The sequence below is a fragment of the Strix aluco genome, chromosome 16, assembly GCF_031877795.1.
Source record: "Strix aluco isolate bStrAlu1 chromosome 16, bStrAlu1.hap1, whole genome shotgun sequence".
NCBI classification, from domain to species: Eukaryota; Metazoa; Chordata; class Aves; order Strigiformes; family Strigidae; genus Strix; species Strix aluco.
The window spans coordinates 3802994-3826594 of NC_133946.1; the positions used below are offsets into that span (position 1 = coordinate 3802994).

Consider the following 23601-nt stretch of genomic DNA (forward strand, 5'->3'; position numbering starts at 1 on the left):
CCCACTTCCGCTTCCCGCGCGCCGCGGGGCGGGGCCGGCTGCGGCCGCTCAGGGGCTGGTGGCGGTGGGGTGGGGTGCGGTGAGGAGAGGTGAGGTGAGATGAGATGGGGTGAGGAAGCCGCGGTGACCCTCCGCTGTCGCCCCGGTCCCCGAGCGGTTCCCCTCGGGCCCTGGCCAGCGGAGTCCCGCTGCGGGCCCCCCGGCGACTGAGCGGCAGCCGGGCCCCGGGCCCCGCCTCACGGGCTGCCGGGGGCAGCGGGCCGCGCCTGGGCCGCGCCTGGGCCGCAGGGTGTGCCTTCGCTTGTGCCTGCGGGCCTTGGGCGTCTGCAACGGCGGGACCGCTACCGTGTGGAAAGAAAGGGGTTTTTTCTCTCTTTCCGTCTAAAAGGAGCATTTCCTACACACACACCCCTTAAAAGTGTAAGTTCTTAACGAGTCCCCTTTCCTGGGACGAGTTCAAATAATAGACTTAATTTAGGTCTGTCGGGAGTGAATCATGGTCAGAGAAAGGACAAAAGTCCCCAACCAGGTGCTAGGAACCTGTTGCTTAGTTTGGCTTAACCGGCCTAGCTCATACTCCGAGTCAAGGTAACAAACCATGACTTGGTGTCACCCATATATTGCACATTTTTTGAGCTAAAGAGTATAAAATTTCCTATTCAACAGCTCTGGCAGACCAACAGGAGTGTATCTTCACCTTCCTGATTGTGTCAAAGGCTAAAATGAAAGCCAAGAAAAAGAAAAAGCACAAGCAAACTTTTACTTCACTGTGGCATATGCTAAGTGTTCACTGGATACAGAAATTTAGAGAACAGACAGGTTCACAGCTATTTGGTTAAATATTTTCTGAAGACTTAATAAAAACTGGAGGGTTTTGAGAGGAGGCTTCACGGATGGCCTCTTACTGCTACATAACAGTACTGGCTAGAAAGTAATTAAGAGCTTTTTATTACTCTAAAAGTCATTGAGTATTTCAAGATAAATATTTCTTTGGAGAAATACAGTCTGGCAACCAGTAACAGAGTTTTGAAGTGCCAGCAAAAGAGAGCTGAGATGATTATTCTGCTAATGAGAAAGCTGAAGCTGGTACTACAGTGCTGTGATTCATATTGCTTAAATTAGAACATGTGAATCATCTTGATGGTACAGTGCTTTGTAAAGTCTGGTCCCTGATCTAAAGTAACTAAATGAGATACAGTTCACCAGGACTGGAGGTAGTGTTTTATGCTTGAAGAGTTTAAATAAATAATCTGTGGTATGAAAAAAATTTATATTGATTTATCAATGATACCACTGAGTGCCTTCCTAGTGTTGACACTGTTTAGCAAAAAAAGCCATTGCTTTGCTGTCAGTGAAACACTCATTTAGCCCCAATTTTACAAATGAGATTTTAGCAATAAATATGGAAACACAAATAAAAAGGGGCCTTAGCATCTATATTTGATATTCTCAGTGGTTTGTATTTAGAAATCAGTTACACAAACTTTGGAGACTCATTGAGTATGAATGGGGCAACCTCGGAGTTTTCAAAGAGGTTTGGCAATATGTTGGAAAGAAACTAGGAAAAACTAGCAATTGATAATGAACTCAAGGGATTTATAGACTAAAAGATGCCACTCCAGACAGTTGCTGTGCTTAGAAAGTAGTAGATGCTATTTTTGTTGTGCTGGAAATTCCCTATGAAATTTTTTCATTCCTCACTAAAACAAATCTTGTTGAATTCAGCTTCACTGGCTGGGGAGTGGGAGTTCCACCCCTTCTGCAGAAGCTGAAAAAACTTAACTCTGCTGTGGAATTACTGGGCAATCTGCAGGAATTAAAGTCAAAATCCGAGGTTTGGAGGAATATTGTGAGCTTGCAGCACAGCCTTTGCATATCTTGGCTCTGTACTCAGAGTTTTACACATTTGTATCACAACTATCACATGTAGCATGATACTATCCATAACCTGGTTTTGTTCTAGATCACCAAGCATTTTGGGAAATGTTTCTAATACTGGTTTTATATAAAATATGTAGAGGATATTGAAAGCACTAGCAGTTTCAACCTTTTATCAATAAAGGTTGAATTAATTATTAGTCACATCACCTTATTATCATTATACCCACCTTAGTGTGCAAAGATAAAAGTGTCTTAAAAACTTACCTAAATTTCTTAAGTTAGTAAGACTGCTGTACACAAACCTCTTTTTTTTCTTTTTTTTCACCTACAAACCTGACCAAATAATGACTAGAATTACTCATGGAGTCTAATAACCAGAGCAGGGGTAGCCCCTGCTTCTCAGTTTCCACAGCACTGAGCACAATGAACCTGATGAAGGCCCACACTGCCTTTAATAAAGTTCATGACTGAAATTCATTTTGATCACCTACATGCTTGTATGACTTCTGAATATTGGTTCAACTCTTAATTTTTCTATCATCCAAATCTGGGCTAATTAATTTGTTCTAGTTTGGGCAGTATTTCTGAAATAATATCCCCACATTAACTGATGAATTATCTTTACTAAAAGTGTTTTCAAACAGGATATTTTAATACTGTCTGATTGATAGTTTTGCAAGTATTTTGTATGTCATAGGTCAGCAGGAAGTTGTAGATAGGTATAGAGATAGGTCTGTCCTTTGTGTGCCTAATCTGGAATGTGATTTTCAGTGCATGAGTGTTTAGGCATTTTTAAAGTTCAGATGACTTTCATCTAGTACTGCGTAATACAGTCCTGTGAGAATAAAGGTAACTTGGCATCCAACACACTGGGGGAATAAGGATACATGGTACATTTGATTTGCACAGATCTTTAGGAGACATTTCAGGTGCTGAAGTATGTGCCTAGTGCCAGTCTGGCTTCTGGGGTATCGTGTATGGCTACAAGCTGCCGTGAGTCTCCTATAGATCTCATCCTGTGTCTGAGATTCCTCTGCAGATATCTCAGATACCCCAGGGTATATAAATGGCCCAAGTCACATAGGGAATTAACTCCCAACCTCAGGGTCTATTTGGCTATTTTTTGTTTAGGTAGAGTACCCAGAAGGAGGTTTGTCATACTTTATTCTAAATATACAAAAATAAAATAACCATTGATCACACTGGGTAGACAGGACATGACTCTAAAGAGCTGTGCTGAAATATCCACATATGGTATCTTGCATGATACTTTATTTGTCCCAGAAGAATTAAGATGATAGATGATAGCTGGGATTTGAACTTGTGCATCAGGAAGTCCACTTTGAATATAAAGGGGGCAGTATGTGTTTTGTGAAACTACCAATGTAAAGAGGACGTAGTAGAAGAATGGGTTTCAGTTTTATTGGAATAATGACATTTCTGTGGAAACGAGGCAATTGTTTATAGTCCTGTCTGCAGTTTGTGAAGCCAGTTCAGAAACGGGGCGTGGATGAGGTTAAGGCTCTGCGGAAGGAATCCTGGGAGGCTGCCAGGATTGGTGCCCCAGGGCTGGGGAGCCTCAGCCGCCAGTGCCCTGCAGCAGCAGGGTAGGGTGGGAGCAGCCCCTCAGGGACAGGCCACAGCAGGAACCCCAGCGAGGTCACTGCCATTTCAGAACTGGCTAATGTGTGTATGTCTGTGCATGTATGTGTATGTGTATACACATGCAGAAAGGAACATCCAAGTAAGTCTTGGCTGGCACCCACTGTAAACTGTTTTGTTTTGTTTCTGTAGGCAAATGACAGAGTGAGAGATGGAGTCTAAAGCATGTCCTGCATGCTTTGAACATGGTGGCTGAAGAAAACAAAGTTCTTCAGGTGATACATCTTACAAAGCAGTCTTTATGGAGCCAACGGCTCTTTGAAATCAACAGACAGCTTTTGAAAATAAAGGGTTTAGAGTTGACTCTAGAAACTGCTCCTTTTTTGTTAAAAGCATTGATGAAACAGACCTTCAATACAGAAAAGAAGTACAGACTGTATGATGGCATAATTTTTCCTCTTCAGAATTTCTTTTTCTTTTTTTTTTTTTTTTTTCCAGTTCTGTATCTGTAGTGATGAGATGAAAGCTGAGGTTGGCTCTCTGGAAAACTGGATAAGGATAACTGCCTTCTGTGAAAACTGGCCAGGGACATAATTGTAGACCCCTTTCATTCCTGTGATGCAGTACATTTTGTGCTGAGTGCCCTCTTGAGGTCTTTGGCACGCAGTGACCCGGACAAGTCCTGGGTAGGGTGACTGTACCTGAGCTGTTTGTGAGTCCTTCCTTTAAAGGTTTTCCCTCTCTTTTTCTCTCCTTTGGGAGAGATATTCTAACCAGCCTAGACTGAGGAAACACAGTTAGGTCAGCTATTACTTAAGAATTACAGACAATGAGTTTCTCAGGGTAAAAACTAATTCAGAACTTCATCCAAAATCCCAGTCAGCCAAAGTAAATCTGTTTCCTATTCAGGAGCTTTGATTAGCTTTATCAATGTATAGAAGTGTGCTTCCTACTCATGTTTCTGGTTTTTCCCTAGTTCTGGCTGGGACTAAATGGAAAGTGCTAAAATACCCTTTGAGTTTCTTCTTACAAGACACATCAGAGATCTCAGGGGGAAGCCTGCTGTCCTTATTCTTCCAGTGAAGTTCTGTAGTCGAAGGAACTCTGTATAACTTCAGTAAGGATAGTAACTTTTGGGTGCTTATCTGGTTTTCTTATAAACTGTAAATTCTCCACATATGCCCACTTATTTCAATTCCCCCAACTGTACCAGTTTTTAAAAAAACCCTGCAGTTATCCTGACCAGCATGCTATCTTCATTCAAAATATTTATTAAATATTCAGAGTTTAAGAAGCAAAATTCAATATTGCATCATTATTAATAGTATTGGGTTCTGATGTGGAGCATTTTGCCTTTGAAAAGCCTTTAGAAATATATTTTGTTTGGACTCTAGGTACACTTATTTTGCTGCTAGTGTAGCAGGTGTTTTTCTTAACCATTTTTTTAGGAGAAATCCTAAATTTAGAGGAAATGAGCACTCGATTATTTAAATTTCCTGAGATTAGAGGAAGAACACTTTGCCAAACAATGCCTCTTCACTTCAAAACCTCTCCCCATAAATTATGTTAGGGATCTTATTAAAAGTCTGTAAAAATTTCCTATTAAAAATGGTTGATTGCAGTCCAGACCATCACGGCTTTTGTGCTTTCAGTGAAATACCACAGCTGTCGCAAAGAAATATATTGTGAGACAAAAGGTTTTGTTTCCTTAGTCATAAATTATTTTTGTGATATCTAAAGTAAGATAAAACTTTCACTTATGTTTGAGTGAAGGAAGATTCCAGTGATAACTTGTTCAAAACTCTATAAAAAGAATATAAGAATGTAGATCTAGATAGCAAATTAGAATCAGACTTCCTTTTTGTTTAAGGAAAGCAATTATTTCTGAAGTCAGTGAAGATTATAACCAGGGATAATAGCATAACTTTGCAAAGCACAGTGCCTTTATCTCAATAGAACCTGAAGTTTAAGCTTTCAAGTCTGACCTTCGAGAACTATGCGATAGAAACCTTTAGTGTTGCCTAGTTTTTAAACCAAAGTTAAACAATAGGAAGTAGTCTGTTCGCTAATAATACTTACAACCAAGAATAGACCTTTTTTTTAGATTTTAAAGAAGTATTAAACAAATTGGCTTTGACCATATTTGTTTTTCTATTGGCAAATGAGTTTTCTGCTAAGGAATTCTGCAGAAACAGCAGCCTTTTAGAGGAAGAAGGGCTGTATGTACACTGAATAGACAGTGAGGTATTTGCTGTCAGGACTGGATTCTAACTATGTTCACCCACTCAAGGAGTAGAAGTATATTCCACATATGACTGGTGTATGCAATGGAAATATAAAAGCACAGCATATATACTAAATATTATTTTCCCAAATCAGTTGCCAAATAATTTTGAATGAAAGATAAATTAGGATGTTCACTATTTGCTCATACGTCATTGCTCTCTGTATAAAGGTCAAATTTCTCAGCCTCCTTCCCTGCTCGTTATAGAGATTACTGAATAAAGAAAGATAGTGCAGGTGCTAGAACTCAGAGTTTGAGAGACATTTTGGGTTATATATGGAAAAATCAATATGCTTTTTCTAACTATCAATAGTATTTATAACTAAGCCGGTTCTCTTTACCTGTAGCCATCACATACTGGAATTTGTTTATATGTATATTTAAATCAGGAGTGTACAAAACAAAAATGCAAGATGGTCTTCTCTTCTGCTGTGTAATTTAGAGAAATAGAGTATGCAGCCTTGATCCTTTAATAAGATCCCTTACTATAGCCCCCTGTTTTTTTTCCTTCTCAGTGATTTTTCTTATAAATCAAAATCCATCTTCATAATGCTTTTTTATGGCAACGTGCTATACATTCTTCAGGTCAAACTTGCTCAAACGGAAGAACTGTGAAGATAAATATCTTTAACATAAGGTCTAAAACAAATTAATCAACCTTTGGGAATTATTTCCATTGTGAGGATGAAGATATATATTTCATGTCCCATATACCTGGGGCAGGGACAGGGCAAGTCACATACTTGTGTTGGTGAGATCCAGGAGTCGATGCACACCAGTGCAGATGAGGTGCCTTGGGCACACAATGACATACTGCTCCAGCCATTGCTGAAGGGTGTGGGGGGCACTTTCAGGATCGGGGAGGAGTGCCTAAAACCTCTGTAGTCCTCTGTACCCTGTTAGGATCTAGCTCTGTGTTCTCACTCATGCTGAACAGCCTTTTACAAGTAATCCCACTGATGTCAGTGAGACTTTTCTGTAATAAAATGCTGTCTGACAAGAATATGGGTATCAGAATCTGGCCCTGCTTGTACTAATTCCATTTTAATGAATACTTAAATGGAGTTGTTATTAAAAAAGTCTATTTCCTAATATTCAATAAATCAAAACTATAAAATCAGTTTGCCAGTTGTTGCCACTCTAGTCAAAGCCAGTTTCTCTTGTATTGAAAAGAATAGTACATACTGTCTCCGTTCAGGAGGGATTAATTGTAATACTTTTATCTGCTTCATAAGATTTATTTCTAATAATGAAGAGTAAAGGAAAGTAAGGGAGCTTTAAACATTTATTATTTTTATTATAGCACCATATATTCAGGAGATGTTTCACAAACACAGAATTTGCTTAACCTAAGAAGCTTGTTTCATGAATGAGCAACTTCAAAACAGAATAAAAAAAGCATTATTCATTTCTCTGATAATATCCATTTAATTTTATGAGATGGAGCCTTGGGCACTATGTGATAATGCAGAGATACATACTAAAGCCTGCTAAGATTTTGTAGGCCAGTCATCTAATGAAGATTATTAGAGCAGTAGTGTGGGTTTCCCTATGCTACTGGGGAAACTACCTGACATGAGTCCCCACTGTTGTGAAACAAAGTTGCACTCTCTGTATGGAAAATGTTTTAGATTTGGGATGGTTTCTCCCTACATGTGGAAGAGGACCGATCTGCTCAGCTTCCATGGTGACATTCACACCAAGGAGTAGGAAGTATGCTTATGATGCTATTTGACTTTGTTGCACGTTAACAGAATATAAGTAAAAAGCAGTGAGGTGAGGGCAAAAAGGGAACTGAATTTATTTAAGTTGAAGATAAAGCTGCCCTTGTACAGAAAGCCTGGCAGAAAAATTCTAGCAGAGTATTATTTCCTTGGAATTTGCTAAATCTTTGAAATCTAAATGTTTCACAAAGATGAGGAGTGTTCAGTTCCCTCAAGATGTTCTTCTAGACAACAGACAAGATTCCTGATTTTATACCTTTGCATATGCCAGGTTTCCAGAGTCTCCAGCTTTGATGCAGTCCACTAGACACCCTGATGTGGGGGCAGGGATGCCAACTCCTCCATTGCTCTGCAGCAGCCTACCAGGCTGTTTTTATAAATTATGTATTTTCTCCAACCATAAATATTGCTCCTAAAAGGGATACTGAAATGAAGATAATAGGACTTTTCAGTAATAGGTCTTCTAATGTCAGCCGTTCTGTTTAAACTCTTCAATTTTCAACAGAATTAAAGATCTACACAGTATATTCTACCTCCTGCAGACTGCAGTTGTTAAAAGAAAATAAATCACTTAAACAGGGTCATGAGCAACAAAGGCCAATGTGGGTTCAAAGTTTACAGGTCTCTGCATTTATCAGGTAGAAATATGCTACATTTCACTATTTCATAAAATATCCTTTTATGAAAAAAACATCAATCTTTGTTTGGCCTACTAAAACTGATTTCTCAAATGAAAGAAATGAATGATGACACCAAATCAAGAAACCGTTTATGAGTTTATATTTTTGCAAGACCACCATGACTTTCACATACGTTTTCAATTTTGGTAAGGATGTGATTATCATGTGGATATGTTTTACTCCCACCATCTGTACTAAGGGATCTGTCAGAACTGTGTACCCTTTCTTAGGCAGTTCAGGATTTGTTCAAATTTTTTCATTAATCTATAGTGTTTTTTTATCCAGTGATAGTTATCATTTCTGTACATTATCTACAGATTTTCTGGGGTTTGTGTATATAAATACATATAAAATCACATATATCATATGCAAGTTCACATTTAAACTAAAACTGCATCTAAATGACTTAGTTATATCTCAAAGTTTTTTAACATTTCTGTGGAAGGATTTTTGTGTGATTTCTCTCACACACTACAAAACGTCATCTTAATTACAGATATTTTGTTATCCTTTTGGTCTTTCCTTACCATTGCCACTCTTCCTCAAGGAGTCACCAAGCTCTTTGACCAACTGGACAATTTAGATACTTAAAAACAATGTTGTATATTCGTGTTTCAGGTATTGTAGAACTACAATAGAGTGGTTTGAGGCAGGTATAATATAAGAAATTACTTTATTTCTCATCTAGTAATGGCAACCAGTACAACAACCAGCATGCTTCACTGTAATAAGGAAAAGTGATTTCTCTTCTGGTAAATGGTGTGGTCTCCCTTTGTGTCTACACAAAGCAAATGAGCTTGGCCTTTCTAGGCCTCTAGTGAAAATGGACACAAACAAATTAATATAGTTTATTAAGTATCAGTCTCATAAGAAGGAGAATGTATGGGGAAGTTAATCTGAATTTCTGAGAAAGAACTTGATGCTTAGGTTTTTAAGAGGAGCATATTGCTCCTTTTGCTATGGAGTTCATTTTGAACAAAATATAATTTTTGCACTGTTTTTCAGGAAATTGACTTTTTTCAGTTTATATAGGAATTATCTTTTTTAATTATCTTTGATTCAGTGATGAAAATACAAAGTTAAAGAATGTTCTGTGCTTCCATTGTAACTGAGAAGTTAGTTAGTCTTTTAGTCAAAGAATATATGCTATCTAAACATGTATTTATTCCTATCAACCTTCTCTTTTCCTTTCTAGGAAAAAAAGAAAAAAGAAAAAAGCATGAAAAGAATGGAGTTTAGCTGTAGTTTTTGGGAAGAACCTTTTGCCAAGTCACACACAGAGTAAGTGTTTAATGTGGAGTTAGCGTTATCAGAACGCAAGCCTTGCTGCTCTATGGCTAGCATTGCTTTCCTGCAGCTTTTATTGTAGTTACAGGGTCTTGCGTGGTAATTTAAACAGCCTACTCTTGTATGAACATGCTATGAAATACATCTTATGACACCACCAAAGACTCTGGAAAACCTTACATACAGAGAAAACATAAACATCTTTCAATGAGCACTTTACATTACAACCCAAACATCTTCCCAAAACAAAATCTATCTCGTCTGAGTAGACTGAAAGATAAACAAAACTTTCTATTCATCTGGTGATGACCTTAGAGCAAATGTTGGTGTTAAAGCAGGCAAGAGTTCAGGCAAGTTCTGGATTTTACTTTTTTTTAACGAATCTCAGAAAACTGGTACTTACATGAAATTTGAGGGCTTTTATTCCATGTGCTCCTCAAAGCATCCTGAAAAAAATTCACAGAATTCTGTAACAACTCCCTCGGGTGCCAGAATAATGCCCCCAAATCCACAGAGTCATGGGAGTTCAGTGTGCTTTGCCTTTACCCCTCAGTACAGTGCTCTGTGGGTCTTGCAGGCAAGAGCTCATGGCTCATTCACACATCAAAAACTTTCAAAGTAGCTGGAAGAATCTGAGGCCATGTGCATAAAGTGTAAAAAGTGCATAACCCTGTTTGAGAAGTTGTTCATCACTTAATGGATTCTCTACCTGAAGAAAAGCAGATCGAGAACTCGGCAGCTTTAGGTGTCAAAAAGGCAGTTTCCATTCTAAGTGGAATGGAAGTGTTATCTTAAAAGTATCTTAGAAGCACTTTCCCTCCCTTTGACCCATATAAAATCTGTGGAAACCTTGTTAAATGTTCAAGATATGGCAATATTTTTCAAATGGCTAAGATAGTTAAATTCCATTCTGGTGACCATCTACACTGTAAACAGTGTGTGTAATCTTAAATTTGAAGAGGAAGTCTCTAAAGAAAACTTTATTAATGTGTTCTGTAAATGTACGCAGTTTTGCAAGTGCATTAGCATGGTCACATAGGAGTGTGTCATAATGTGTCATGTAGTTTGGTATGCTGCATCTGATCATGGCTGTTGGGAGATCATTCGGAGGATGATGGATGGAACTCCAGAGCAGGCTGTCAGAACAAGTTGTCCAGGGAAGGCAGGGGAAAAGGAGTGGAAAGGTTCTTCCTTGTCTCTTCTCAGCCACTGTTTGACATGCCATGAAATGTAAACATAATTTCCTTCTCTAATAAAACATTGAATGTTTTTATAACCTGTCATTGATTACCAAATCATAATGGTAAGAGTTCTGTAGCTGATCCATGGAATCACACCACTTTTACAGTGTTTTCAATTATAGTTTTATTAAAGAGTGAAAGATGTTCCGTGAGAAGTATTGAGAAATATCTATTCCAAAACAAGTGGGCAGCTTGTCTTTACAATGTTTTAAATTTCTCTTCCAAGCCTAGTAAAACTAGGGGTTCCACTAGTTAATTAGGTGCTGTTACCCTTTAGTTTCATTAAAAGTTGGTTATAATACAGGCTAAATACAGAGTGCCTGTTTTCTCTGTATCTTTCATTATTTAATATGCACTTGTTGAATACCCTCTTACTCACAAATTCTCTTAAGGTGTACAGTCCTCTTTCATGACTGTCTCTGCTCATCAAGAAATCTTTTCAGACTTTTAATCATTTGTCTGTGACTCTGAACCTCTTTGTGAGAGAAGGTCCCATGAATTGTCTTGAAGAAAAGGTTTTGAAGGATATATCCCTCTCTAAGGTACCAGAAGTACAGCATGCCACTATTGTATAAAACTCTCACAAGAGAGCAGAGGTATCTCTTAAACAGTGCAGCTTTCCATTTCTGAAGAATCCCTCTCACTAGGAGTTACACGACCGTTGTTATTCTCCCTTGCTGTTTAATTCTGAGAGCACAGTGATACGTGATCTGTATTTGTCTTGCTCTGTCCTCAAGGACATACTAATGTGCTGCTGGGTTAGAAATACTTCCTTTAAAAGTACTCAAATACTGGAAAGCTATTTTTTCAGGGTAGCTGCAACCTGAGAACATCTTTTCTTAGGGAAGAGAACAGTTCAGAAACTTCTTAACCATTTAAATGCACTGCTAGTTTTTGTAATTTAACTTTTTTTAAAAAAAGTTACAGTATATATTTGAGCTATGTATTTCAAATAAATAATGTAGAATTATAAATTTTCTTTCTTTTCAGTAGAGTCAACTTTTATGATAAATCTCAGTTTTTTAAGAGCTGTATCTTGCTTCCATAACTTAGGCATAGCTACTACTCTTCATGTTATTCTTTTGTTGTTTTTAAGTTTACTATATCCTGTTGTCCTTCTTGCCTGAGAAATATCTTCAGGGAACCGTGTGAACTTGATATTGTCAAAAAGTTTGTGCCTTCACATTTACAGCTCAGTGCAAGCTTCTGTCTACTGCCATCTTACCACAGCAAGGTCTAAACTTACTGAAAAAACGAGAGTTTTAGATAACTCTTTGAATGTGATACCTCTAATCAGACAGTATTTTATACTGTTAATTCTTTAATTAATCAGACAGTATTTTATACTGTTAGTTCTTTAATTAACTTCTCTGTAATCCCTTCTCAGTACTTCTTCCTGCTGCAGTTCGCAAGAGCAGAAACTGATAATAACAATAATAACAAACCTGTAATGTTTTACAGCTCTGCTGGATTTTACATCAGTAAAATTTAGTATTTCATTTCGTGAATCACCTGTGAAGAGTTCCAAATGACAAAGCTCCCAGCAACCTCAAAATACAGAAACAGCTCTACTTTTCTAAAACACTTCTAAAAAACACATCCTAAACTTAATATAATTAAGGGCTATAATAGCCTCGTAGCCAGGCTTTAATAAGATGACACAATGAATCTCTATGAATAGAAGTATGCACTTGGATCCTAGAGAAAAAAAGGCTTCATGTTCATATGCTGAGGATGAGAATCATCTTGTCTGTTTAGTGTAGATGTCTGCATCTGAGGTAGTCACGGAAACATAGTCGATGAAGAGAAATGGATGCTAGAGTCAACTCGTTTGACTTATGTTAGTTGTCCACCTAAGAATGCCTACCTTTCCTTCAGCTCAGGGAAGGGGCAGGTTAACTAACACTTAGTGAAGAGTGATGCATGCCATAAAAAATGTGCAGGTTAGTTATTAGTGCTGGATAATATAATACTGACACGGTCTCACACGCATTCCTAAGATCATGGCTCACACTATTTCTGAACTTCATGTTACTCTGATTCAAGCAAATTTGTTTGCTGATTATTGTATGCAATACTGAAAATTAACATATTATAAAAACACTTTTCATCTGAAAAATTATGATGGGACAGGAAGCAGTGCAGAAATGTGGGAAAAAGCATTGGCACTTTTGTCATGTGGCAGTTTTTGTAAGTGTGTTGCTTAACATGAGGTTCAGATCTGACTTTTGAATGTTAAAGCTCCATATTTTAAAAAGAGCCCAAGTTGGCATTTAAATTAAAGGTCTGGCATCTTTTGTGAGCATAAATAGTATAGATGCCTCTTCAGTCAGTTGTCCAATGTACAACAAATGCAAAGTGGCGAAGTGAGCAAACAAATTCCTTAGTTTACTGAGAAGGAAACAATACTAGAATACTTATGTGTAACTTTGACCATTCATCTTCAAGGAAAGCTTTGCTTACTTGTTTCTGCTACTGAATGTGATATTGTTCACAGCAAGGCTAGATACTGAGGAGTGCTACTGGACAGTTTCAGAAGTTTAGTTCCAATTGATGTTTTCCTTTCAAATCTCATATGCATGATATTAACCTAGCATTCTGGAAAGTGAGCATTTTTCACTGGGAAACCACTGGTCAGAGGTAATTTGCATTGATTGGTGAGTAGCTTTGAATCTAAACAACATAGGAGGGGATGTTCTTGCCAACTAAGAATTCCGCACTGAAAGAGAGCTTTACTGGAAATAGCAATTTTTATTGTTTTAACTCCTGTTAGTATTTGGCTGGATTTTGTGTCAGTTGCCTAGTGTGTATTGGTGGAGTTTTACATTTGGTCTCCCACTTTTCCAAAGCACCAAGAAAACTATCTGCTTAAAGAGTTGTTACAGGGCTGTGCAAGTTCAGTCATCTGATGGTTTTGAGCAAAAGTAGCCAGTTATGTTGCAGTGTGTGTTAGTTTTGTAAGTGTTGTGTGAAGGCTGACAGAGATCACATTTCTGTGTTTTGCTGCTCAGTCCAGACCGTGGTCTCTAGAGGTAATGGATCTCTGCAGAACCTCACTGGAGCAGATCACCAAACAGTGCAGGATTTCAAGAGCTGATGCACTTTTATTGCTACAATATTCTTGTCATGAAGGTGATGGGTTTTCTAGTGTGGTTTCATATATCAGTGTGGTTTTATGTCTAAAAACTGAGCCTTGTTGGTAAGCTGGATACCTTTTTTTTTTTAGAGGCTTTTATTTTGTTCTTAGAAATGAGTTGTTTCTAAGTAATAGGCTTCTGAGTGTATAGATTTGTATATGCTATGGTGAAAAGACTGTGAAAAGATGCCTGTATATGCAGAAGAGGTGGAGTCCAACACTGGCAACTGGAGGGAGGCTCTACTGTTACTAAGGTCTCTAGATCTGAGAAACTCCTGTGAGAAGCACCATAAAATTTATCAGACCATGGCTCAATCACAAATTAGATGGGTTTGTCCAAGTGAGTGACAACCCCTGGCCAACAGCAGATTGGTTCCGCTGTTGGCAAAAGTACGTTTTGCTCTGAGGGTAGGTTATAAGCACTGTGTTTGCTGTTGCATCTCTACTCTTGGAACTGCTAGGCAAGCTACAAGTGCTTGCTAGATGAACTGTGTCTCAAACCACTGTAGCCCCAGTATAACGTTATAAAAATCAGAATAATCCAGACAACTGAATGAAATCACCTAAGATGTCTGTTTATTACTCTAAAAAATCGCGTAGTTCTTTTTCCCCCCTTTATTTAAAGGAACACAATAGAAGAGTGGGATTTTATATCCCATCTTCATTGGAGCAGGTGTTTACAGGCAAGTTATAAAGTCCTGGAATGTGGTTTATATTAGATGTATATGTGCTACAGTCATTTAGGCATGCATTTATTTATTCACTCTTCAGTGAAGAAGAGGGCATCTCTAACCCCACTGTTATAATTATAGCGGTTCAATTCCATACTCACCAGTGATGATTCAGGTTTCCTCATCGCTGCCTCCTGACAGCTGGTGGATTTACATTTGTGTGAATGTTCCAGCGTGATTTGGGAGTGACACCAGGGGTCACAGCATGGCACTGAGCTAAGTAATCACAATCTGCCATGGCCAACTTACAGGAGGAGCTGGGTATTTTGGAATTCCTGTGTTGCCCTAGAAAGTCATTGCCCTGGAAAGTCAGACCACAAGTGCCAGAGGCAAGTGCCAGATTTTGAATGGCACACAGCAGGCAGGGAGTCACAGCAACCTGAGAGAGGCGTCTGTGGCTGCTCTTGTTTTGCAGCTCTTTGGTCCCACCAAGGTCCAAGCTCAGCCGCCATTACCAGAAGTCCTGGTCTTGTGTGCAGGCGAGCCACACCTGACCGGCTGATTGGCAGCAATTTGCCTTTTCAGAAGGCAGCATCTTGTGGCCCCTGTGGTATTCCTACCTGGAGAATAACCCTTGAATTAAATTCAACAGTTCAGCAATGACTTCTGATTTTGAAGGCTTCCTCTTTGCTCTCTTTAGCATGGATTTCCAGATGCAATAGCCACTCATGCCTCCACATTATCCTGACATAATGGTGCTATTTTTATTGTCATATCTATGCTTCATTTGTTGAAAAGTGGAGAAGCAGAGCCCTCAAGGGCTGTGTTCTGGGTGTGCGGGTGTCCAGACTCTTCAGCAGGAACTTAGGAAGGATGCATAGTTCTTTCACTGAATGTAAACATTACTGGTAGCACTCAAACATCTAAATTACCAGTTCTAAGTTTTAACCAAAGTATGACAAAATTTGAAGGGATGGAATTTGGACCCAAATACTTGGAAAGAAGGTTAATTTCATCTTTTTTTAAAATAATTTTTGGTGAAGAAATTTTTTTTTCTGTGCAATACAGTAAGGTGACATCTATAAAACTTGCTTTCCCTATTTTCTGTGTTAAATGTATATGTGCATATTAAAGGTTTTTAGTGGCACTGAGTGTATTTTATGTTGTGCTCTTTAGAAAATAAGACATGAGATCTTTTAAAAGCTGTTGTTTTTCTTGACTTCACCTTCATTAATCTTGTTTAGTTTCTGTAAGGGGCTATTTTGTGAGCTCCACCGATGGGTAATGTTTTCTTTTCCAAAGTTCATGATTCTTCTATTCAAATCACTAATTTTCACTGTTACACTCCAGTGGTTTAGTGCTTCCCAGGCCTCAAGGAATGAGTTTAATTAGCAATGCTGAATAAATTCTGAGACATGATTCATCTTTCTTGTCACTTGGATCTAAGTAACAAAAATGCAATTTTAAGATGTACTTAAAAGCCTTGTAAGAATGTCTTCTTCTGTATAACTGGGAAAAGATCCAGATGTAAATTTAGAAAAAAGGATTTTACCTGTCTGTCTGTTTTCAATTTAGCTAAAAGGTATAGGATTCAGTCATATGTCCTTGAAGTCACTGGTATGTTGTTTTCAAAATACTGAGCTATGAGCAGTACTTGGCACATACATTCCAAATTAAAACTGTGCATTAGAGTTTTTTTAGGTTAAGTAATTGACTTGGCAAATTTCAAAACTATCCCAGATTTAATGTAATTTAATTGGTCTCTGGCTTTTTATATTTTGAACCGAACACACAGAAATCCATTGAAGGGAAAATGTCGTTCTCCAGTGATCCTAACTGGTGCAGCACAGAGATCCAAATTTTGGTGTGTCCTTTTCTCTGAACCAAGAGAAGGTGTATTTCTAAGACATAGTGCCATGAGGGGAAAATAGGGAATGAAGAAAGTGAAAGAAGGAGTGAACTCAGGAAAGCTGGGTTTAAATTTAAAACTTTGTTTCAGCATGCCCCAGCACGTGCTGCTAGCATCACAGAGAGCAATAGCATTTTGCCATGGTATATCACCTTCTATGCAGAAGGTTCAGAGCATTTTACACCATTAGGGGATGACAACTCTGCCTCATGACAGCTGCAGGAAGAATTAAATTTAGTTTTCCAGAATTTACAGAAAGGGATCAAAATAGTTAATATCTTGCCCAAGGAGAGCTGTAAGCCAAATGAAGCTGAACTGCCCGACTGAGAATCCCAAGTTTAATTCTGAGACCACTTCCTCTACTCCAGCACATGGAGCACTGTGAATAAAAAATATGGATTGTTTAGCGCTTTTCTCATCTAGGCACAAAGAAATTAAGGACAAATTGTGGCTGTAGCCAGTTCCCTGGATTTTGTCAGATTCAGACAGATCCCAAATGTTATTTTAATGTAACCTTAAGAGAAACCCCTTGCTATTAATTTTGTATTTATTGCAGTTACACTGACCCTAATGAATTTTTTTAAATGAATTTGACAGATGTCACAAATATTTTCAATGCAGTTTAACATCATTAAATATAACCTTTCCTAGAAAAAAGTTCTATGAAGTGTACATAGGATAAGTGCAAATGCTGGATTCTGGAAAGTCAAGGGTGTTGCATATTACTTAGTACACAAATAGATGTTAGGGAATAATGCTTATGGAGCAATGTTACAAGGTTCTTCCTCCCATGTCTCATCAGTACATCTCACCTAGAAGGACAAGCTCCTTTAGAAGGGAATCTATTTATTAATTTAGCGCTTCAGTATTGTGTACAGTTGTTTATGCCTTCAGTACCAAATTCAGTGACCTTAGGAACATTTTTTCCAGATTCATTTTTTATTACTTCTCTCTCATGTGATAGTCAGGAGGGCTAAATGAAGCCTCTGAAAAGGAAGGGTTATTCCACTTCCTCGGAGACATGATCTTGTTTTATGTTCAGTTTGCACAGTTTTTTTGCACCTGGTGGCCCTAGTTCTGCTTGGAAGAAGGGCAAAAAGTAAATCATAGTTCTTTACATTGTATGTGAACTTGTGAAGCAGTCCAAATACATAGTTGTAATCCAGGCCATCAGAAATAGAAAATAAATGATTTGAGGACTGGATTCTGCTGGATTCCAATACTTTATAAACTTTAGAGCACTGGTAGGGTCCCCAACTGGAATATAAATAAAGCAAACCTTTTCAAAGGTTTATAGGACTATACTTGATCCTCTCTTACTGCCTTAATTTACGATTGTTGCAAATTCACAAGCTGTGAAATGTGTTTGTCACAGAGCTAATGGCAGTAACTTCAGAATATGAATGAGAGCATCTGGGTTGCTATTTACCTTTGTTTCACAAAGTCATCTTTTTATCTTTGCATCATTTAACCTCAGAAATATGGCTGGGTTAGACAAGCATATGGAGCCTTCTATGGAACAGAACATTTGCTTTCTGTAACTTCATTAGTTTCTTCTGTGAAAAAATATACCATTTGCTTTCCCACCACTGTGCTGTTCCTCTACAAGAATACAAATCAAATTAATGTAAATAAAAATAAGCAGCAGCTTCCCTCTGTAAAAGAAATAAGGGTGCTGGGACTCAGAAATTCTTTATTTTATGTTGACTCTATAGTGACTTGAGTAGACTGAAGGCCCAGGCAGCAAGCCTGTGTAGCACTCAAATCTCATTTAAACTCTGTTTTGCAGAGTTTCATTAGTGCGTATAAATATCGCCTGCTTTTAGTTACAGATTTATTTCTCTGTGCCTAACTTTGATACCTTTGAGTTTCAGTTTCCATATCTGTAAAATGGTAGAGAGATTATAAAGCTTTCTCAAGTATTTTTTTCAGTTGCCATGAGTTTTCTTTGGGCTGAAAACTATGGTATCAAGTCTTGCTATTGTTCACCAAAAATAGGAATTCATTGTAGACAGTTACTGCCTGCTAACACTTTTTTTGTGCTTGATGTCCAGAATATTTGAGACTAATTCAGGGATGGCTTGGTGTAATGTAATGGTCTGCATTATGTGGGAGTTCAGATTAGGTAATGACAATGGCTACTTTGAATCTATGCCCCAGTAAATTTTTTTACCAGAAAAAAAAGAACCTTAAATTCTATGATGATTGGTGGCTCTGAATCAAGGCACTGCCACTCTGTGATATCCAAATCAGGACCATTCTCTTATTGTGGTGTGACTGGATATAACATCCCAGTCTGCGTTTGTTTGAGAAGCCTCTTGAGACTTCTCTGAATTGATGGATCGGTATAAACAAAACTTAGAGACTGTTGGCACCATATCTCATTTCTGTTTTCAGTTTCACTTGATTTGTGTCAGCTCTGCTGAGTTTATAGTAAATATTATTTGTGATGGATCCCCTTGCTTGGCTTCTAATGTATTTATGGAGACAAGTTCATCTGCTTGAGTACTACTTTTACTACCCAATGCCTCCAGGCCTCTTGGTACAACACATACACAGTTAAGGACTGGCCAGGTTTAAGGGGATGGACTGAGGCCAAAAAAAGAGAAGATTTTCTTGAAAGAGACAAGGAGTTTTGCATCCAGTGAGAAATGAAGCTGTTTCCTTCCACTTCCAGAAGGGTCCTGTTTCTTTCGGCCAGCACTGGCAGTTGAAACAGCTTCCTTCCTCTTCTCTGACCGGCAAGAGGTTTACAGCCAGGGGACTAGTTATGAGCCAGGGACTGAAAGCCTTAGATCAAAAGGAGGTAAGTAGGGAGCTCAGTTCACCTTTGGTCTCTTAAACTAGGTTTGGGTTCAGGCTGTTTGTCAAGCTGAAGAGAGGTCTCACACTAGATCGCTCAAAGGACATGGTGAGTGCAAATGCTGTAAAGAAATTGGCAGTTCCTGATGGGGCAGTTAAGAGAGAGAACAAAATTTGTCCTTTGTGTTTGAAAGGTTAAAGATTAGACTAAACATTGTCTACTGCATTGAAGAACTGTCTCTGAGCAGGAACACAGAGGTAACCCACCAACTGTATTGTGCTGCACACTGCCATACTGCTGGGACTGTTCAGGCACTGTCCATGGGGCTGGCTCTTTGCAGATGACCAGTCCAAATCACTGCTTTGCAGATAAAATTTTCAGAAATGCAGAGGAAGGAAGAGGCTGGAGCAGCCTGGAGCTTCTCATTCTATCACTTCAAGCACTCGAGTTTGTTAGTTGTTCTGTGCTGATTTTAGACCCCAAAAAAATGAGTTGATTCATCATTACTTGTTTATGTGTCTCTAATGCTTTTTGAAGAGCTTATTTACAGCTTGATGTTGCTAATTTATCATACACAGGATTTGATTAAAATACCCAGGAATTCAGTTAGAAAACTAGTCTTCCTCTCATGCATACTTGCTCTCTGTCTGGTTGTGGTTTGTTTATTTTGCACTGTTCTTTTGAGTTTGCAGGTCAAGCCATAGGCTGGGGCTACCTTTCTGGAGTTTAGATGTTGAAAAGCTCTTTGATAAACGATGTGAGAGGAACTCTACAAATATTTTCAAGTATCCTGAACGGCAGATGGTTTTAAAAAAAATGTAACATTAAAGATCATAGGCAGAGTTGAGTCCAGAGTTTGTTTTCCCCAAGCAGAGTATATATAGCATGTGATAGACAAGTTCCTTAATGTCATAGCTTTATCATGCTTGATGTGATGAGGAGATAGTTGAAATACCTCTGTAATGTGCTACTGATAAGAACGTGTGTAGTCTGTATATCTCTATATTTATTTATATCTTAACCTTTTTGAAAATATCAATTGACAGTGTTCTGTATGGTTTTCTTTCACAGACTGTAAATGGTTATAGTTCTAGTTTCTTTTCTTGGCTGAGAAAATTTTTTTGTTTTTCTTAGCTGTCACAGGACATCATGCTCGGGTGGCTTATAATAAATATCTATTATCTATATATATCATTACAACTGCTGAATTCATCTCCTTTGAGATGTTAAGAATCTCACTTGATTCTAGTCAGGCTTCAGTTTATATTCATGGTCAGAGTATACCTTTTCCAACCAGGGTACATTTCTTTTTCTGTGGGGTTTTTTTTAAGAACTTTAAAAAGGAATATTTCACTCAGCTGGTGAGTGGGTGATTCTAACTTAGTGTTTCATTAGTGTGTTATGTTTTTATTTCCTCTGCTGAATTCTAGAACTGGAGTTGCAGAGAAGTTCATCCAAGATTCTCTGTCTTTTACTGGACGATTAAGCCCCTAATAAACTTAGGTAATGTATTTCTAATTTGGATCCAAGTTCATTTATTTTACCATTGAAAGGAAGAATTCACAAGAGAGTCTCAGGTTCATGTAAGTGTTTTCTTCTAAGATTTCCTTAGCCAAGGAGTCCCTGACCACCACATATGGCTCAAGAGTCTTTCCAAACCTAGTGACCTCAGGTGATTCCAGAAAATTCCATTCCAGAGCCTGGAATCCCATTGGGTCTCCACCGGTCCTCCATGATACCACGCTAAGCCCCACCTTTTTTCCTAGTTCAATATCTGTAAAAACAAATGTAATCTAAGCAAAAATTAGATTAATCTTGATCCCATTGCCAACTTAATTCCACCTAATCTGGCAGTGTCTGCTTGGAATAGTGAAGACAGTTGACTAATTGTCTTGCAAATACTGTATTCTGGAAACTTTGTTTCCTGTAATTATATGATACCAAATGGGCAAGCAAAGGTGATTGATTGTACAGAACTGTAATGCAAGCCTTCCCCTCAAGCCTATTTCAAAAAATCCTGATGTTGCTAGTCATGTAGTCAGCTTCCATTTTAAGATGATACAATATTTATGAATTAAATTAATAATGACATTAACTTAGCCATGCTAAATTTGTAATGAGAACTTTAAAGTTTTAAATTCTTTCCCAGTGCAATCCAAAATGCAGCTGTGGGTTTCTCACAGCGAGGACTGAACAAACAGAAAGGTCCTAGTGAAAACAATAACCACATCATGATGCACAGTATCTTGCTATTTTGCATAGTAGCTTTTGTAAATATCTAAGGATTTTATCTACAGTTTATAAATAACTTTTGTACAACAACAGCTGCAGCAGAGCAGCTCAGATTATGCAACTGCTTTAAAGAGTCTGGACTAAACTAGCCCAGTTGTAATCAGGTTGAAAATTTGTTACCTGGGAGTTGAGAAATGAGCATGAAAAAGGCAGGAAATTGCTTCATAGGGATAACTGAGATCCAGATAGTCAGGAAGAGAGTAGCAGTGGGCGGGAGTTCTGCCTGAGAGAGGACTGTGGTATTGAACATTACATTGGCAGTGATGCGAGCTGAAGGCAGCAGCAGCAGGGTCTGCAGTTCATCAGTTCTGACATCCAGTAGGTGTCATTGCAGCCAACTGGGATTATCAATCACAGAAGGCAAGGATGATTTGTCAGGGTGCAGGGTGGGAGGGGGGAAACCCAAGTCAAAGTACATGGTTTCAAAGCTGTAAATCTACGAGCACTTTCAGAAAAGGATGCCTCTACTTATATTTAGATTTCTTCAAATACAAAAACTGTGATTTCTCATCATCAGTCTCATGGTTTTGGAGACATCTGTGTTTAGCTTACTGCAGATTTAAAAAAGAAGTACAAAAGGGGTAAAATTTTCGATCCCTCCCTATGAATTTACTTTGATTAAAAATGAGCATGCTTTGTGTGTAAAGGAAAGGTACAGTCTACCTAAGTTAGAGCTTTGATGAATTATTATCAGAAAGGTTATTTTAATCTGTAGTGGTTGATCTACAAATGGCAAATATTGCCTTGAAGAAAGTCGTTTATCATGGGTCATAAAGCTAGAATGGTAATGCTACGTTCAGAATCATGGTTTTATCTTAAAGGGACTTTATCTTATGATTTGGCTTACTATAGAAGCCAGTAGGACTACTCGCAGAAGTGTAAGCTGTATCTTCATATGTAGGGCTGGTGACAATGACATAAAACAATATTTAAAGAGAAGTAATTGAGACTTCAGGTTGCAGAGTTATATACACAAAATGATTTTTTGGACACAATATTTTTTTTCTCTTGTGACAACTCCTGGGTTCACAAGATGATGTCTGTGGTGTTTCTAAATCTATCGCAGTAGCAGTTATTACATTATGTGTAAGAATTTGTCCTATTCCTTTAGAAAGTTCCTCAAACATCTTGAGAAGCTGTCTTATAACTGAAAACCAGGAAGCAGTTTATACATATGACTTCAACATCTTTTAAAATCCACATTATTCCTAGGTAGACAGTCTTCATCCATTCAGGACTTACCCAGGTTAGCTTCAAAGGATCAACTTCTGTATGTGTTATTCAAAGGACTGATGACTAAGGCTCAAATTAGATGTTTGGGAATGCAACGTATTGCACGCACACGCATGCGCGCACACACACACGGTGTATTTGGGCTAAGAATAAAGGGTGTAGATTCTCTTAAAGCACATATTGAAGTGTTTTCCTCAACACTTGCACAGCTCCAGACTATAAACTGTTTAGACGGCCTTTCAGAATTTATTTACAAACAGTAGAGAGACAGCAGAAGCAGCATATGTGACCACTGCAGATGAGTTATTCATGTTAATATTTACTAAACAATGCTACCTAAAGCAGAGATATTATGAGCTTAATTTAGAAAGATATTTGGCCTGTAGCACACTACGTCCAGTACCCGCAGCAGAGGCCCAGAAACATGGCATGGCAGATAACAGCTCCCTTTAGTCTCCCTAGAAAATGCTAGGACTGCACAAGTAATTAGTGCTAGTTCTGTGGAAACAAAAGATGTACCCTGAAAGAAAATTCCTGTTAAATAAAAACAACATAAATAACTTAAAATGGACTTAGGAAGTGTTGGGCCAGTTCTACCGAGACGTAAATAAACACAACTTCAAAAACAAGTGGAGCTGTTTATCAGTGGAGAGATTTTCAAATTTGGCATAAATGCAGTCAGCCCTTGCTGTGATGATACAAAATCCTTTCCCTGCAATACTATACTCTTCAGTGGGTTCAGAACATGGTCAGACTGACTTGAAAATACATCTTTTAGTTAAGTACCCTGTGACAGTTTCTTATAATTGGTGCTTCCTCTGGTTGCATTCAATCTATTAATTGCAACAGACACTTTAT

At 38.2% G+C, this 23601-nt stretch overlaps 1 protein-coding gene across 3 annotated transcripts in view; it reads left to right on the plus strand.

The window, feature by feature from the left end:
- The first annotated feature begins 49 nt into the window (after positions 1-49).
- The window catches only part of WT1 (WT1 transcription factor), a 93129-nt gene continuing 69577 nt past the window's right edge, over positions 50-23601 (plus strand). The window contains exons 1-2 of one of the 3 annotated variants that reach the window (XM_074842275.1): positions 50-420; positions 9367-9452. The gene's annotated coding sequence lies outside the window, so the exon portion shown is untranslated. Of the gene's footprint in view, positions 421-3675; positions 3759-9366; positions 9453-23601 lie in introns of those variants that run through there. The other 2 variants (XM_074842272.1, XM_074842273.1) reach the window with 2 other exon arrangements.